A 5,347-nucleotide genomic window follows, 5' to 3' on the forward strand; every position below is an offset into this window, starting at 1 on the left:
CGAAGTTCATGTCCTACCAGTCATAAGCTCAAATCACTCTCTATTACTAATTACTTGTAATAATGTGGAGGGATATGTGAGAAAGGGGTAGAAGTTGTTTGGATATGAGGCTAGTTGGTCCAATAAACAAGGGTGCAAGGAGACAGTAGGAAGGGCCTGACAGGAAACCATTCAAAGGGACCATTTTCTTAATTCCCTCAAGCATGGATTGGCCAACTGTAGAATTCACTTGAGATCTTGGAAGAAGGATAATGATAGAAACCAGACTCACAAAGTCAGGCTTAAAAGTGCCATGATCCAAGAGCTCCAGAATCTAAATCAAGGGGAGCTCAATGATACTATAAGAGGCCTACAAGGAGAGGTGGATGGGCTGCTAGCAGAGGAGGAGACAAAATGGAGGCAAAGGTCAAAACAGTTTTGGCTTAAGAAGGGGGGGGAGGGGACAAGAATTTCAAATATTTTCATAAGTGTGCATCCCAAAGAAGGCAAACTAATACTATAAGAATGATTAAGAATAAGAGAGGGGAATGTGCAAGGAACCACAAGGAAGTAGCTGCAATGAGACCTCCTCGAGGACGTGGTAGCGGTGGTGGATTTAGGGGCAGGGGTGATGGAGGCAAAGGTAGAGGCGGAGGTGGTGGAGGGAGAGGCAGCGACAGAGGTAGTGCCATGGGAGGCCGTGGTGGTGGATGTGGTGGCTGAGGCACTGGTGGAAGAGGCCGGGGTGGAGGTCGAGGTGGAATGAAAGGTGGAAGTAAGGTTGTGGTTGAGCCTTATTGACATGGAGGAGTATTCATTGCAAAGGGTAAAGAAGATGCTATTGTTACTAAGAATTTGGTACCTGGTGAAGTTGTTTACAATGAGAAAAGGATCTATGTACATAATGAAGATGCCACAAAAGTAGAATATAGAGTCTGGAACCCATTTTGGTCTAAGTTGGCCACTGCCATAATTGGTGGTGTTGATGAGATTTGGATTAAACCCGGTGCTAGGGTCCTCTACCTTGGGGCTGCTTCAGGAACCACTGTCTCCCATGTGTCTGACATTGTTGGGCCTACTGGAGTGGTTTATGCAGTGGCGTTTTCTCATAGAAGTGGTAGAGACCTGGTTAACATGGCAAAGAAGCACACTAATGTTATCCCCATAATTGAAGATGCTAGGCATCCGTCGAAATATCGAATTCTAGTTGGCATGGTGGATGTAATATTTTCTGATGTTGCACAGCCTGATTGGGCAAGGATTCTAGCATTGAATGCATCATATTTTCTTAAAGCTGGAGGCCATTTTGTAATTTCTATCAAGGCCAACTACATAGATTCTACACAACCTGTTGAGGCTGTATTCCAAAGTGAAGTGAACAAGTTAAAGTAGGATCAATTCAAGCCATTTGAACAAGTTATGCTTGAACCTTATGAGCGTGACCATGCCTGTGTGGTTGGGGCTATCGTATCCCAAAGAAATCCAAAATTGCTGTCTGAGATGCTAGGGGGCATCGGTAGCATGTAACTGTTGTCAGAGTGGTAACTGAATATAAATTTTGGCGAAGACAATGTTATGGATGTTTTCTATCTTTGTTTTTTATTTATTTTTTGTGGGTTATTATTAAATGTTCTAATCATTTCTAAGCACGTTTAAAGCAATCTCGAGTTCTCAACTTGGGTCGGGAACATCCTCAAGAACTTTAACGGAATTAAAATCATCTTGCTTTCTAGTCCTTGTTTCTGGATGATATTTCGGTATAGTGAAGATGGATTTTGAATCTATACATCCAACAATCGATGGGCAAAGATAAAAAAATCAAGTGGTGGCTGAAAGGTTACACTCAGAACTTGCAAATGTGATGAAAAGATAAAGGATCAAGAGCTGGCCCGGATTTTCTTCAAGAGACATTGACACCAAAGCATTTACTATGGCAGATTCCTTAGTAGTTAGTATTTCATGCAAGCGGAATTGAAATATTTTACCATAAAAAAAAAAAAAAAACCCTCTTCAAGTCCTCCCAACCAAGAGCTATTGATACTGTTTTCAAGACATGGAGCCAATGGTGACCAAGAGATGAATAGACAGTTACAAAGGGAATGCATATTTGAGGAAATCAAACAGCCTGTATTTGAGATGCAACCACTGAGTTCACTGGCCCAAATGGATTCTCTGCTGGTTTTTACCAAGACAATTGGAGCATAGTAGGAAATAAAGTGGTCTCAGTTGTGCATAAATTTATCTCTACTAGGTTAGGCATAGGTGAGGTAAATGACACTTTCATTGTCATAATTCCCAAGAAGAAATGCCCTAAATTAGTTACTGAGTATAGGCCTATAAGCCTATGCAATGTAATATACAAAATTGTTGCCAAGGTCATAGCAAATAGGTTGAAAGTGTTCCTGCCTTCCATCATCTCACCAACATAAAAGGCCTTTGTTCCAGGGTGCTTGATCTCAGATAACATCATAGTGGCCTATGAAACTGCGCACTCAATGCAATACAGGATGAGAAGCAAGAAGGAAGGGTACATGGACATGAAATTGGACATGAGTAAGGCCTATGACAGGATAAAGTGGCTTTTTTTGGAGGCTGTTTTGAAAAAGATGGGTTTTGGAGAAGCATGGACTGAGCTAATAATGAAGTGTGTAGGCTCAGTGAATTATTCCCTTCTCATCAATGGTGAACCTCAAGAGATCTTCCATCCATCCATAAGGCTAAGGCAAGTGGATCCCCTATCCCCTAACCTTTTTATTCTGTGTTCTGAAGTCCTTGGAGGATTGTTAGATAAGGCTTAGGAAAAGGGCTTAATTTCTGGTTTCCCCTTTGCAAGAGGATCCCTTCTCGTTAGCCACCTCTTTTTTGCAGATGATAGCCTACTTTTTTGCAAGCCCAACGTCTTGGAGTGGAGTAGACTGCTCAAGCTCTTGAACTCGTATGAGTATGCATCTAGCCAGAGGTTGAAAATGGAGAAGACTGCAATCGACTTTAGCAAAAATACCACTGCTGCCCACAAAGAAACTATACTAACAGCAGCTTGAGTAAAGGAAGCAAAGGCTTTTGAGAAGTACCTAGGGCTTCCTCTTATGGGGGAGGCACAAGCTAGCAGCTTTCAAGCCTCTTTTGGATTCAATCAGGAACAAGATCTAGAATTGGAAGGTGAAGTTGATATCCCAGGTTAGGAAAGAGGTGCTTCTGAAGTCAATTGTTCAAGCTATCCCAACCTATTGTATGAGTATATTCAAGCTACCTAAAGCTATCCTTAAGGCAATCAACAAGCTTATGCAGCATTTCTGGTGGGGAAGTAGAGGAGACAGAGTCAAGACCCAATGGATTCCTTGGAAGAAACTTGGCCAGTGAAAACCTGAAGGAGGACTAGGGTATCGAGATTTTGACCACTTCAATGTGGCCCTCCTAGCCAAACAAGGTTGGAGGTTAATTCAACAACCTTACTCCCTAGCTGCTAGAGTACTAAAAGCCAAGTATTCTTTTAGAACTGATTTTTTGAATGGAAAGGTGGGCAACAATGCCTTCTATCTTTGAAAAAGTTTCATGGAGGCAAAACCAGTCTTGGAAGAAGGCCTATTCTAGAGAATAGGTCATGGAGACTATGTGTATATAGGGAGAGATAAATAGATCCCTCAACTTACCTCTTATCGAGTTCAATCCCTTTGAGTGATAGGCATTCATGCTAGCAGGTTAGTGAGTTGGTTGATAAACAATAGAAAACATGGAACATGGCTGCTCTGAGAGAGGTTTTCTCAAAGAATGAAGCTGCCACTATTAGTAAAATTTCCATCAGTATGAGTAGTAGCCCAAACCAGTTGATTTGGAGACTCACAACTAATGGATTACTTACAGTCAAGAGTGCCTACCACCTTCTTGGGGAGATGGATTTGTGCTTAAAGGTCAAGCTTCTAACAGCTCGTGGAACAATGAATTTTGGTCCAAGTTATAGAAGATTAATGTGCCAAATGCTATCAAAATGATGTTGTGGAGAGCATCTCATCAGTCCTTGCCCACTAACCAAAATTTGAATAGAAGGAATATAAGGGACTCTCCCCTCTGTCCTATCTGCCATAGAGAACCAGAAACTAGCTCACATGTTTTGTGGTCTTGCCCTTCAGCTCAAGATGTCTGGGGAGTAAGCCCGAGGAAATTACAAAAGGAAAGGGTGGATGAGTCAAACTTCAAAGAATTGGTATGTTATATGTTTTTAGCCCTAGATGAGAATGATAAGGCTTTCTTTGCTTCCATAGCTCACAAACTTTGGAAGAGAAGGAACCTACACGTGTTTGAAGGCAAGTTCAAAGCTCCTAATAAAGTGGTGGAAGTTGCCACCCAACTAGCACTTGATTTCAAGAAAGCAAACACTTAGTAAGACAGCAGGGAGAAACCAGAAGGCTTATTGGCTCATAGTTGGACTGCTCCTCCTCTGAACATGAACAAGGCCAATTGGGATGCATCGATGGACAAAATACATTGCAGGATTGGCATAAGGGTGGTTGTAAGAGACTAGAATGGCCACGTGATTGCTACACTTAGATCTTAAAGAGACTCATTTCCTAATGCAATGCTAGTTGAATCAGTTGCTATCTTAAAGGCTATTATCTTGTGCAACCAGCTGAATTTGCAAGATATTCTACTTGAGGGTGATGCTTTGAATGTGGTTCAACAGATCAAGGGTGAAGAAGTTAATTGGAGCTCTGCAAGGATGATGATTCAAGACACCATAACAACGCTCAAGAAGTTTAAGAATTAGTCTGTGATGCATGTGTTTTGGGACTTTAATAGTGTTGCCCTTTATTTAGCTAAGAATGAACTTAAACTCTATGAGGAGAGCATTAGTTTGGAGTGAGTCCCGTATTATATCCAACATTTACTAATCTAGATGAATATAGGTTTTATTAAAAATAAAAAACAAAACAAAACAAAATAGTATGATAAAAGTGGAGAATATATACTGTTAGCATAGTACTTTAGCAGCCTTTCACAGTGGTGTAGATCATAAAGCCCAAGTGGCAGTACCCTTCCTTAAAATGGAAGCTAGCTAGCCAGCGAGGACCCACGGATAGCCTTTTAACCCCAGTGTTTGGAATTCCAAATGTTTTGGCAGCTCAGCTTCACATAGGTATGCGCACTTAGGAATCTAAAATGGTACAACTAAGGTCGGAAGCTGAGCTAATTCACGTGGGCGTGCAAGCAGAAGGAGACTATCTCTTTCATAATACAATGTATTAATTGAGATTTTTTAATATTTTTTTATTATAATTTATAAATAATTTGAGATATTATAAGATTTTGTTTAAATATTAAAAGTATTTTAAATAATTTGTAGCCAAATAATTTATAAATAATAACAAAATAA

General features: G+C 40.6%; 1 pseudogene; it reads left to right on the plus strand.

Moving 5' to 3' along the window:
• The first annotated feature begins 558 nt into the window (after window positions 1-558).
• Window positions 559-1,478, plus strand: LOC122304792 (annotated as a pseudogene).
• Window positions 1,479-5,347: the final 3,869 nt, after the last annotated feature.

This window comes from Carya illinoinensis, chromosome 3, assembly GCF_018687715.1.
Source record: "Carya illinoinensis cultivar Pawnee chromosome 3, C.illinoinensisPawnee_v1, whole genome shotgun sequence".
NCBI lineage: Eukaryota > Viridiplantae > Streptophyta > Magnoliopsida > Fagales > Juglandaceae > Carya > Carya illinoinensis.